We start from the raw sequence: 13916 nt of genomic DNA on the forward strand, positions 1-13916 counted from the left end.
AGATGGGAGTTCATTCTTATTTCCCACTCTCTTTTAGACGAACTCCAAGTAGATCTTGGTAAATTCTGCTTTTACTCTAGAAGTTTTTTTGTCTTCTTTGAAAGAGACGTTCTGGTTCTTAGCTCACCTGTTTCCTGTGTTGCCTTTGAGACTGGAGGAAATCTGTTTACCTGACTGGTGAGTGACTGTCCAGGTGTCCATGGGTCTTTGGTTCCACCTAAGTCAAGGTGTCCCCTCTCCTTGTTTCAGGCAGAAACATGTGGACCCTTCTCTGGGGCAGAAGCAGAAGCTGGTGGCAGGAAGATCCCTGTTTATGAGCTTTCTCCAATCTAGGCCACTATTTCCCACTCAGTTCTTGAGAACCCAGGGGTGACGGTGGTTTCTGGAATCTATCATGCATTTGGATTTATTCCAATGCTGACCTGCGTGCCATATTGCTAGCTCTTTAGCCTTCAGTGCAACTAGTTCTGTAAGCACTTGAATCCAAAAGTCAGCTCCTCTGAGATTTCAAGAAAAGAACTATATAAATTAATGGGGTCACTAAGATTAGGAGTGTGATCTTAGCTCCCTAATACCAACCAAGGAGAGTGTGTTTTCTCCAGTTCCTGGAAGTTGTGATCACAAAGTGATGGGTAGAGGCCTGGACAGACTATGTGTGAGAATGTGGTAGAATGAGCTGTCAATGCCCCCAAACAGTGATTGTGTTTTCTGTTACCCTAGAGTTCACCTTGCATCCTGCTTGAAATTATCTCTCCTCTTGGGTTATTTCTCAAAGATCTCTGTGTTCAAAATCACCAGGTGTAGTAATGATGTTTTTATAATTATGAAATTTTATCCCTGTAATTTTTTATACAGTGTATGTCAGCATGTGGCAGGAGATCATTTCCTTTTCAGCCTGTCCCCACTCTGCAGTTAGTGTCACTTGTAGCTCAGAGGGGAGGCAAGGGTCAGTAGATGAATGCTGAGCAGGCTTGTTCTGACTGAGGTCTCACCAGGGTGTGTTCCCTTCCAGTCTGGAGGAAGGCACATCTGTATGCAGGTAAGCTACTCAGGTTCCTGTTACCTTATCTCCCCATGTTCAACTCAGCCACCTTCTATGTTACAGACTCTACACCAGGAAGGGCTTGGTGTCCATGCTCCCCTTGTCACTTTTGTCCTCTTTCTCTTAAGACTGTAAGGAGTGTCATTGGGAACACAGATTTGCCTCCATTTTGACCCATTCTCTGCTGCAGGTCATTTTTAGGGTTACCAACACCCTCTGAACCCACTGCTCAAATCATATGTTTAAGTGGTGCATTGACCACAGAGAGGTCATTTATAAGGAAAGTCTGGAACAGGATTGTGACTTTCTAAATCAGAAACTGTTGTGTGTAGAGGATTTCAGAAATCAAACTTGCCTGCTTAGGACTCAGTTTTCCTAGGTGGATTCTTGGTTCTGAATCCATTTTGATTTTCCTGTTTCTTGCTAGACCTCTGGCATGTTGGTCTTTATTTTGCTTCCTCATGCTCTGACTCCCTGTTGAACTGGGTTTCTTCCTTTAAGCCTCCTTAGGTGTTGAGGAATTAAATACTTTAGAGCAGGTGATCTGAATCTGAGATGCAGAGCCACCAGAATATTTATGGATTCCTGGGGGTGGGGTCTATGTACCACCTGCAATTATATACAATATCTTTTGTGTATTGTTGTGTAAGAAGAGCAATAACTTATATATGTTATAATCATATTATACTATTAAATATTTATTATATATTAAATATTTAACATTAGAATATGTGATATATATGTTTTTTTTTAAATTTTTTAAAAAAAATTTACTTATTTTACAGGCAGAGATCACAAGCAGGCAGAGAGGCAGGCAGGGGGTGGGGGAAGCAGGCTCCCCGCCAAGCAGAGAGCCCAATGTGGGGCTTGATCCCAGGACTTCGAGACCATGACCTGAGCCGAAGGCAGAGGCTTATGCCACTGAGCCACCCAGGTGCCCCTATATATGTGTTTTTAAAAACAGCTACTGATAATTGTTTCCAACCATTATCTTTCCTTTCAGGAGGATATTGCTCTTACCTGATAGGCTTAACTTGGTTGGGTTTATTGGAGGCAAAGTGTGAAGATGCAAAAGGAGAAAACTAGGAGAGTTAAAATTCTTTACTAGGGAAAAGTGGAGTTCAAATCAGAAAAGAAAAATATGTGTTAGGAAAAGAGAAGGAGCTGAGAAGGAAAGTAGAGAGCCGAGATTCCTTTGGAGAGATTCTGGGCAGATAAGAGTGGTAGAAGTGAGACCCCAAATCACAGCTGTGGCGGTTTGAGTGGGCAGTATACAAGAAGGTGTGCAAGTTATTTGCATGTATGAAAAGTAATAAACTCCTATTACATGTTTAAGAGATTTCTGAGAGGACTTATACTTGTTTTAAGCTCTTTGAAAGTAATCATGTAACCAGATTTGCCTCTGATAATGAGATCACCTTGATCTTCCAGTGGTGTGTGGACAGGAGAGTGCTCTGGAGATCCTGAAGAAATGAAATATTATCCAGAGATTCCTTTAGTACTGGGGTAGGTTAAGAATCTGGGCCCTTTGAACCTGTGTAATATGTGGTTTTTCTTTTTGGCTGTTTCTATTTATGATCAGGGATATAAACTGTGAGAGCAGAGAAGGGGAAGCCAGAGGTGAAGGAAACCAGGGGTCCAGATGTGTGAGGCTCCTTAGAGAGCCTTGCTGATTCTTGGGATGTATGTGAAAAATGATGATCAAATATCATATTTAAATAGCATTTCCCCTTCTCTGCAGAATCATCTGCATGATTTAATTAATTAATTAATTTAAAAATATTTCCCCATGCAGCATACTGATAAAATAGTTTTTGTTATATTTTGTTAGTCATCATACAGTACATCATGAGTTGTGTTCCCTGATTTATTATTTGCATTTAACATGCAGTGTTCATCACAGCACATCCCCTCCTTTTTTTTTTTGACATTATTATAAAAGTGATGTTACTGATTTTTAATTTTTTTCTCTTATTTTTTATTTATTTTCAGCATAACAGTATTCATTATTTTTTCACCACACCCAGTGCTCCATGCAATCTGTGCCCTCTATAATACCCACCAGCTGGTACCAGGTGGTGGGTATTATAGAGGGCACATCCCCTCCTTAATACCTATCACTAGGCTACCCTCACCCTTCTGAAATCCTCAGATGGTTTCTTGGAGTCCACAGTCCCTCAAAGTTTGTCTCCCTCTCTTATTCCTTCCCCTCAGTTTTCCCTTCATTCCCATAATGCCTTTCATGCTATTCCTTATGTTGCATATATGAGTGAAACCATATGACCTTTGTCTGCTTGACTTATTTCACTTAGCATAATCCCCTCCAGTTCCTCCAGGTCAATGCAAATGGTGGATATTTATCCTTTCTGATGGCTGAATAATATTCCATTGTATATATGAACCACATCTTCTTTATACATTCATCTGTTGAGGGACATCTTGGCTCCTACAGTTTGGTTTCTTTTCTCTTTTTTGAATTAAAAAAACAATAGTAGGGGCCCCTGGGAGACTCAGTTTCTTAAAAAGCTGCCTTTGGCTTAGGTCATGACCCTAGGGTCCTTGGATCAAGCCCCACATTGGGCTCCCTGCTCAGTGGGGATACTGTTCCTCCCTCTCCTCCCTGCTCTTGCTGTCTCTCACCATCTCTGTCTCTCTCTCAAATAAATAAAATCTTTTAAAAAAAGATTTTATTTATGTATTTATTTAGAGCCATTGGAGTGGGTAGAGGGTTGAAAATCTCAAGCAGATTCCATGCTGAATCTGGAGCCTGATAGGGGGGCTTTATCCAACCACTCTGAGATTATGAACTGAGCCTAAATCAGGAGCCGGATTTTTAACTGATTGTTACAAGTGCCAGTGTTTTAAAGTATGTGTGTGTTTTCTTTTTAAAAAGATTTTATTTTTTTATTTGACAGAAAGAGAGATCGCAAGCAGGCAGAAAGGCAGGCAGAAAGAAAAGGGGAAGCAGGCTCCCTGCCGAGAAGAGAGCCCTATGTGGGCCTCAATCCCAGAACCCTGAGATCATGACCTGAGCCGAAGGCAGAGGCTTTAACCCACTGAGCCACCCAGGCACCTCTAAAGTATCTTTTAAAATATGCCTTGTGTACTTGTATTTTGGTCTTCCCCATTTGTTTCAAGAAAACCTAGCTTTCATGACGGATATATGGCTAAGGATTGAGAAAACATAATTTGAGTGAAATCTGGGCATAGAGTCTTCTTTTCAGGTTGTTATATAGCCTCTCAGTGGTGTTAAACTTTATGGCTTGTCTTTTATGGGAAGGCTGTAGAATGATGGCTCTGTGTGTGTGTGTATGCGCGTGTGTGCGTGTAAGAAATAAATGCATCAGGGAATGTTTCTGAAAGATATTTCCCTGTAACTCTTGCATCAGTGTATTTCAGAAGACTAGACATAGATCCCAATGTGTTAAGACTTCTCAAAGCCTTAACAAGAAACATGTAGTTCTTTCATAGATTGGCAGAAAGAGAATTTCCTGCCTTGTGAGTAACTTTGAGTTCTTTCTGGGTCTTCCTACTGCTGCTCCAGCGTGGCTGACCTGTCCTCAGCTTGCTGTGGTGATACAGATGTTGGCCCCATCCATGGTGGTGGGTTGAGATATGGTGGTAAAAGTCACATAGGTGGGGTTGGTGGGTGTGGATGATATCGGATGCTAAAGAGATACCCTTCAGTGTTGGAGTCCAGTCTTTCCTCAAATGCCTGTGAGATATCAAAATCCTGAATCAGTCTTTAGTTACTTCTTCTGGTGGGTTGGGTATGTTCTTGAGTCACAAGATTCTCATCTCAGGAGGCTTACCCCTGCCCACATGCATCTAGGTGTCTGATGGTGGGGGTGGTTGATGTGTGCCTTGTTATAGGGCAAGGGGAGAACTCAAATGATTGGCAATTTTCTCTGCAGTGTCTGTCACTTTGGATCCGGTGTCTGCAGATCCAAACCTTGCTGTTTCTGATGAAAAGTCTTGTTTGACCTGGAAGGATACAACTAAGGACCCAGAAAAATAATGTAGCATCTTAGGTCAGGAGGGCATCAATCAGGGTGCTATTACTGGGTGGTGGAGTACAGGAATGGAGACAGAAGTGAATGGGCACTGGGGGTCTGCAGGAGAGATGTGGAGAGGAAAGTCTAAGTCTTATACCAGGAATTTCCAGAAAAGGGGATCTGGGTTGTGGGGATGTATGCAAATATACTTTGTTTCCTCCCTGATAATTCAGAACTCCTTGTGCCAATTCCCCACAGGGTAGGGGCTTTCCTGGACCTGAAGGAAGGGGATGTCTCATTCTACAACATGACTGATGGTTCCCACATTTTCTCCTTCCCTCTAGCTTCCTCCTTTAGGACTCTGTTTCATACTTCAGGTTGAGGTCAGGAGATGTGTCTCTGATCATCTGCTCTGGGGAGGGTGGGCCTGTGCAGACCACTGTACCCATTAACAACTCTCCTTTTTCTTCAGAGGAGCCTGTGAGCCTCTCAGGGCAGGGGTTCAGTTCAGGCTGTGGTTTTACTGGTAATCTTCCAGGGGCTGAATCTCCATTACTCCCCTGCGGCCGTGAAGCTATGTCCCCAAATGGTGCCAACAGGGTTCCAGTTTCCTCATGTGGCTCTTCCTGGAGCTGCAGAATTCCTGGAGTTAATGGCTCTGAAGTTAGTCCTGGAAGACCTGGTATCTTGCCCTTCTCTTCTGAGGGTAGACTGCTGGGGTGAAGCTATGAGAATAGGCGGTTCATGCCTTATGCTCAGGTATTAGAAGATAAATGTTGGCTTTTTCAGGTGTAATGAGGTTGGCTGAATTTTGCTATTGTCAGTCATGTTTCTTTTGATCATGAACATTATTTCATGGAGTCTTTGTATTGTTTTGATATGAAATGAGATGAGGTCTGAATTACTCTGAAGAATTAAATGGTGTTTATTTTATGCAGTCTGTGTTGTGCAGATGAACCCAGAGGCTATGAGTGAGTCATCAGCTTTGTTTTCGGAAATGTGCACTCTGACTAGAGATGTTGTCTATCTAAACATTTCTGATGAAATGTATGGCTGATGGACTTTAAGTGGAGTGTAGTATAATATTCTATTGTATATCTTTCCTATTCTGGGATGGATGAGACCTACTTATCTTAATGAACCTTAGTATATATCTGTTATATGTGAAATACTAGTGCTACATTAATTCAGGGATGGGAAGATAAGAATTTGGGTTCCCTTGTGAGTCAAGAGCAGTTAGAGAGAACAGAACTGCTACCAGAATAAAGATGTGAATGAAGAAGAGCATTTTCAGACCCCAGATGAATTGAACAAAGCTTTGACCATGAACACAGTTCCAGGATCTATGTACTGCTTCTCGGTACTTCTAGTCCAATTGTAAAGGTGGATGGAAACCACAGGAAACACAAGGAAGCCAGACTACTGAGGGTTCAGACCTTCAGGAATAAATGCGTGTCCACTTCCAACGTACAGAACTCTGACCTGCTATGGATCAGAGGTGTGAAATCTGCCCATTATATACAGAGAATAGGAGGTGGAAGAAGGAAGCCACAGATCTCAGTTCCTGCCTGTAACCAAAAGTAGGAAAAGGACTGTATTAGTTTTGTATATATTTTTTTTCTTGTCAGGTCATTTGTATTAATTATGTATTTTCTTTCTTCCTTCTTCTTACCAGTGTGATTTTATGCAAGTTGTCCATGGTAATATTTCAAATGTAATCTCTAGGTAACAGAATAGTGAAATGATTGTGGCTGGACTGAAGAAACTGAATATAATTGTTCAATTTAATGCTTGGGACTGCCTGTCTTTTCCATTTTGGGGAAAGAGCGGAAAGTTTTTCACTTTTAGGTGTAGCCATGTAGACGGGTGAAAATGTGGAGTTGTGATGTTATTATATGGAAGTTCCAGTATGAGAAAATGATGTATGAGAAAATGAGGATCTAGAGGTGTGAAATCTGCCCATTACCCATTCTTTGCCTTTTAATTCAAACCTACCCTCTATGTGCCCTACTTGTTGATACTGGATGTCATAAATGTTTCATTTTTGCCATGTGGTACACTTGGCACCGCCTTTGTCAGTCAGTGCACTGTTGGGTTTGGCTCGCAAACCCTGAGTGGGTGAATGAAAAGATTACTCCAGACACCTTCATAGGACAAAGGAGAGAGAGGCCTGGGGACAGATGCTCTAGTGGCAAAAGGCCACCAGACCACGCTTTGTCCCCATTTCATAAGGTCATATCAATACACCCAGTGCAAGCACAAAGCAAGGAGGAAAGTGTAGCCTTAATGGTCAGGACAGTAATATGTGGGGCAGCGTGTGGTAAGGGCAAGGAGGCTAGGACTTTGTTAAGTATATGAGCAGCACATGTGCCTGTTTCTCCTCGAAATTTAAACATTTACTCCCTGGATGAGAACTTTGAGCCACAGCTAGAATCTGGCTGGTTTCAGCCAAGAATCTTCAAAGGAGGCCAGTGTTCTTTGTTTTTCAGTTGGCTTCATCCACTGAGGTGTATACAAGTCAGATTTTAATTGTCTCAGGACTGTGAATTCCTACAGGGCAGCAGAGGGAATACAGCAAGACATAGCTGGGGACAAAGTTTTATTCTTCTTTTGCTATGTGTTCAAAGATTTTTTATTTATTTACTTGTCAGAGAGAGAAAGAGTGAGCAAGCATAAGCAGGGGGAGCGGCAGGCAGAGGAAAATCAGGCTCCCTACTGAGCAAGGCGTCCCATGCGGGATTTGCTCCCAGGACTCTGGGATCATGACCCGAGCCAAAGTCAGATGCTTAACCCACTGAGCCACCCAGACGTCCCACTTTCAGTGTTTTCACCCGTTGATGTTACAATGTTACTGCCAGTGGCCTGGAGAAGACCTAGTTTCTCTCGCCTTTAAGTAAATGGGTATGGCATTGTAGCAGGCTACAATTGTACATTGCAGCAATTCTAGAAGGCTGGCTCCCAGGGATTCTTGCCAGTTCTCTAGTGAGAGTTTTCCTGCCCAGCAGCCTTGGTCTGCGGCACGTTGGTGAACTTCTTTCCCTACCTGAGGTCCCCAGTTCCACCTTCTCCAATAAACAGAGTGTCAGGCTTATTCTCTCAAATGTCTTCTGTTTTTGAAGGTAGCATCTGCTTCCTGTATCTCCTACTTCTGGTTTCCTTAGGACTTTCTTTTACTTCTTTCATAAGCAAATTTAAAATATGCGCTTAATAATTCTTTATATGACATTTTCCATGTTAAAATGAGTTATGTGGTTTCTGCCTCCTGACTGGACACTGAGTGATACAAACATCTAAATTGAACTGTCTTGTAGGAGGGCCCTGCACTGCTCACAGTACATGGTAAGGGTAGTGGAGGAATTTTCAAATTTAACAAAATCTTTTCCCCAACAATAAAGTCATAAATATACTCTTAGGGAACTTTGTACATATTTTAAATACTCTATATGGTTTTTTAAAAAATTAATTTATTTATTTTCAGAAAAACAGTATTCATTATTATTTCAAAACACTCAGTGCTCAATGCAATCTGTGTCCTCCATAATACCCACCACCTGGTACCTCAACCTCCCATCCCCCTGCCACTTCAAACCCCTCAGATTGTTTTACAGAGTCCATAGTCTCTCATGGTTCAACTCCCCTTCCAATTTCCCCCAACTCCCTTCTCCTCTCTAATTCCTGATGTCCTCCATGCTATTTGTTATGCTCCACAAATAAGCGAAACCGTATGATAATTGACTCTCTTTGCTTGACTTATTTCACTCAGCATAATCTCTTCCAGTCCCGTCCATGTTGATACAAAAGTTGGGTATTCGTCCTTTCTGATGGAGGCATTATACTCCATTGTGTATATGGAACACATTTTCCTTATCCATTCGTCTGTTGAAGGGCATCTTGGTTCTTTCCATAGTTTGGCGACCATGGCCATTGCTGCTATAAACATTGGGGTACAGATGGCCCTTCCTTTCACTACATCTGTATCTTTGGGGTAAATACCCAGGAGTGCAATGGCAGGGTCATAAAGAAGCTCTATTTTTAATTTATTGAGGAATCTCCACACTGTTCTCCAAAGAGGCTGCACCAACTTGCATTCCCACCAACAGTGAAAGTGGGTTCCCCTTTCTCCACATCCCCTCTGACACATGTTGTTTCTTGTCCTGTTAATTTTGGCCATTCTAACTGGTGTAAAGTGATATCTCAATTTGACTTTAATTTGAATCTCCCTGATGGCTAGTGATGATGAACATATTTTCATGTGTCTGATAGCCATTTGTATGTCTTCATTGGAGAAGTGTCTGTTCAGATCTTCTGCCCATTTTGATATGATTGTCTGTTTTGTGCGTGTTGAGGTTGAGGAGTTCATTATAGATCCTGGATATCAACCTTTTGTCTGTACTGTCATTTGCAAATATCTTCTCCCATTCCGTGGGGTGCCTCTTTGTTTTCTTGACTGTTTCCTTTACTGTGCAGAAGCTTTTGATGTTGATGAAGTCCCAAAAGTTCATCTTTGCTTTTGTTTCCTTTGCCTTTGGAGACATATCTTGAAAGAAGTTGCTGTGGTTGATATCAAAGAGATTACTGCCTATGTTCTCCTCTAGGATTCTGATGGATTCCTGTCTCACGTTGAGGTCTTTTATCCATTTTGAGTTTATCTTTGTGTATGGTGTAAGAGAATGGTCGAGTTTCATTTTTCTACATATAGCTGTCCAGTTTTCCCAGCACCATTTATTGAAGAGACTGTCTTTTTTCCACTGTATATTTTTTCCTGTTTTGTCGAAGATTAATTGACCACAGAGTTGAGGGTCCATATCTGGGCTCTCTACTCTGTTCCACTGGTCTATGTGTCTGTTTTTATGCCAGTACCATGCTGTCTTGGTGATCACAGCTTTGTAGTAAAGCTTGAAATCAGGTAACATGATGCCTCCAGTTTTATTTTAGTTCTTCAGCATTTCCTTAGCGATTCTGGGTCTCTTCTGGTTCCATACAAATTTTTGGATTATTTTCTCCAGCTCTTTGAAGAATACTGGTGGAATTTTGATCGGAATGACATTAAAAGTATAGAGTGCTCTAGGCAGTATAGACATTTTAACAATGTTTATTCTTCCCATCCAAGAGCATGGAATAATCTTCCATCTTTTTGTGTCTTCTTCAATTTCTTTCATGAGTGTTCTGTAGTTCCTCAAGTACAGATCCTTTACCTCTTTGGTTAGGTTTATTCCCAGGTATCTTATGGTTCTTGGTGCTATGGTAAATGGAATTGATTCTCTAATTTCTCTTTCTGTATTTTCATTGTTAGTGTATAAGAAAGCCACTGATTTCTGCACATTGACTTTGTATCCTGCCACGTTGCTGAATTGCTGTATGAATTCTAGTAGTTTGGGTAAATACTCTATATGTTAATATACTATCTGACATGTTTATCTCCTCCTTCAGTAGACCTTGTGGTTTTATGATGCTAGATTACTTTTAGATGGGCTACGGGTATATTTCCTTTGAAATGGAGGGGAAAGAAAGGTATGGATGTGATATGAATTATCTACACACAAAAGAAGAGGAATCTTTTGAAACTAGTGGACCAACTGCCCATGTAATTCCAGAAAGAATGGTTAAAACCATCATTCTTGGGAAGAGTGAGGTCAGCATCATGGCAAAATGAGTCCTTCCATTTGTCTCTCCCTTTCTGTTTACAACTAGTAAGATTTCAAAACCCAACAAAGGTCCCTCTGCACAGCACACCAGACGCCAAAGAGATCCATCCATGTTTACATCTGAGAGGGTGTGGATTGGTTCTCAGGGAGACCAAAGCCCAGGCAGCTTGGTGGGGTCTGTTACCCTGGCTTTTACAGTGGTGGTAATGCTCACCAGTGACTCCTGTGCCCGAAAAGGTGTGGGTGGAAAGGCATGAGTGAAATATTAGTTGGTCCTGTGGGCTGTGGCTTGAGGACTCCATAGGTGTGAATCCACAGAGCAGGGTCCTTTGAGGTAGGACATCTGTGACCAGGAGGGACAGTGGGAGGAAGGAAAAGGCAAGGGAAAGAGGTAGAGATGAAATACTTTATGCACTGTCTGCTCCTAGAGTTCAACAGGAGAACTCCATGCTCCTTGGGACTCCTGAACTTGAGGATCCTCCTCCTGGAGTGTGGGGCACGCCCCAAGCCCTGGGGTTTTGTACATGCTGCCCCTAGTAGGTTGCCAGCCCCCTACTTTTTTTCTTTATATTGAGCCTGGCGTGAACCATCAGGGCTGCTCTGGAAAGAGAAACCAAACACTTGTGCTATTCTGCCACCTGCTGAAATACTAAACAAGAGTCTGTAACTGCATATACAGGAACAGTGAGAATTGAAGTGAATAAATCTTGACCTACACGAAAAAGGTGTTGGATACTTCAAATGATCTGGCAGAGGAAAATCTCATGAAAGACCATGAAAAATGTAGTTACATAATCTTGCTAAAAGAAACTGACAGTTCTCCCGCCACCAAACCATAATTAAACATTATTTTATTGGATGTCTGTAATATGTGGGTTTAATCCTTTCCTCCAACTGGCACATTATGAAATCACACTTCATTTTACCGTAGCCCATGTTTTATGGCATGTTTTCTGGAACTGCTCAAAAAAACCTTGAAGCAACTAAACGTAAGATGTATTATATGGCTGTGAAAGTAGAAAGTATAATAATCCTACTTCCATCAGGATAATTTATTATGAGCAAGAAAAATCATTCATGGACAATGAACAGTGTTTGTGGATAAAGCACCTGGAGTTTGAGTGAGCTGAGCAGGGGGAGGGCAGTGAAGCCTGCTGTTTTGTGTTCTTCCTGCAGCATCTTCAGGTGTCCCTCCAGTGTCCTTCAGGAAACCTTCCCTGTGCTTTGTCATTCCTATCCCTCCCCTCCTATCATGGGATCCAGTGGCTGCATTCAGGGGAGATAAGCTTTCTGGCCCAATCATGCTGGGCCATGTCTGAGTCCAAGGTCCCCTTCCTTTTCCTCTTACAGCCTGAGTTGTGTGGAGCTGGGGCTGGGCTGGGCTTGAGGAATGGGGCGTGTGAGGGTGTGGGGAGCAGTGTCCCTGCAGCTCTTGCCCTCCCTCCTCCAGCAAGTTCCTGGATGAAAGGTTACTAGATGGCAGGACTCTTGTCTTCCTTTATCTCTGCATGTCTGAGAATGAAGTTTCATAAGTATAACTTGTGTATTGCAGTTCCTGGCACTTAGTAGGTACTCAATAAAATTTGGTTTTCTTCCCTCTGACTTTTCACAAAATTCCACTATGTTTTCAGGCCTTGAGGAATCCCCCATTGGGCAGAGATTGGCAGTGGCAGTGGAGGGTGGACTTGGAGGATGATATTGGCCCCTGTTTTTTTTTTTTTTTTTTCACTTGAGATGGATTTTCCCAATATTCCTGAGTCTAAGTGGACATTTGCAGAATAGACCTTTGGGGATGATAACAAGCCCCAGGTTTGCCCAGAGTTTAATATCTCAGACCAGACATCTGGGTAGAAACCAATCACTCCCATGCACCAATGGGTCCATCAGTCCTGCTTCATGAAAACAGAGTGGATCATTCAGAACAATTGAGAGTGAACACAGGCTGGGAGAGGCTGGACACGTGACCAGGGCACACAGTGCCTTCCTTTGTGGATGCCATGGACATTCCTCAGGAGGTCACATATCAGGGCTGTGGAGAAGACAGGGCACCACTAAACCCCAAAAAGCACGTGTATGGGGCACATTTGCGGATGAGAATGTTTTCGAAGGATCCTCTGAGGAGGTCACTTTAGATGAGACTGGAATGGTGACCAGTTTGGAGGACGATGGTGAACAGGAACAACCAGGGCCTTGTGAGAAGGCCTGAGGCTGGGAAATCTCCGTGAACTGAAGGAACACTGCCAGGCCAGGAGAGAGCACTCTGAGGTCAGAGAGGAAGTTGGGGCTGGCTGAGTTTAGCACGGGGATCCCTGGAAGGGATGAAGCAGAGCTGATATATGATGGTTTGAGAGGTTATAACCTTGGATAGAAAATAAACTTGAGAGGGCGAGGCTGGAGGTGGAGAGGGGATGCCCATGGGGAAGCAGGGACACTGTGTCTGGGTGAGGGGGTATGTGAGATGTGTGTAGAGCTGGAAGGTAGCCATGGATATGGATTAGAGAAAAGTCTTGGAACTTTCTGGTGCACTGGCAGCAGACTGGTTAGGAAAGTGGAGTGTGTGGTGGAATGACCCTCCAATTTCTGGCAGGCATAACTGGGTGACCCTAGGTGCCCTTTACTGAGATGGGGAACTGCAGGAAGGGAGGGGCTGGAAAGGAAGCCCTTGTGCTCCACAGTGTTCCTTCAGAGACCACAGAATCCACCTTTCCTGGTGCACACTGTGGCCTGTGGGGAGTCTACCCAGGCCTCGTGTGATAGTATAGTATTAAGAAACCACAGGGTGCTCTCCATTCAGCTGGGGCAGGGCCAATGTCCTGGAGCTGGTCCTGGAAGATTCTGTGATGCGCAGGCTTAACCCCTCTGTTGCCACACTGTGTGGAGCACCTGGGTTATCTCCTGGTGATAAAAAGCAAAGCAGCTGCACTGGGGGCTATTCAAAGTCTTCTGCCACATAGCATTCACCAGCTGACAGGATTCACCAACCAACAGAATAGTTTTGGTAGTGAACAGAAAGTACAAGTAGCCCCAAGCATAGGGCTTTTTTAATCTTGGCTGTGCCACACACACTCCTTGCTTCTGGTCTAGAAGTTAGCCAACATGGAGAGTAGCAGTTGTTCAGCAAAGGATTATGGAGTCTCCCACTGCAGAGTGGGTCTGTGTATCTGTACCTGCCCTGTTTCTGTGGCTCTGATCATGCTGTTTCCTTCCTGATAACTAGGGTGCACCGTCCAGAGG

The sequence above is a fragment of the Mustela putorius genome, unplaced genomic scaffold, assembly GCF_011764305.1.
Source record: "Mustela putorius furo isolate JIRA1106 unplaced genomic scaffold, ASM1176430v1.1 tig00003929_pilon_pilon_pilon, whole genome shotgun sequence".
NCBI classification, from domain to species: Eukaryota; Metazoa; Chordata; class Mammalia; order Carnivora; family Mustelidae; genus Mustela; species Mustela putorius.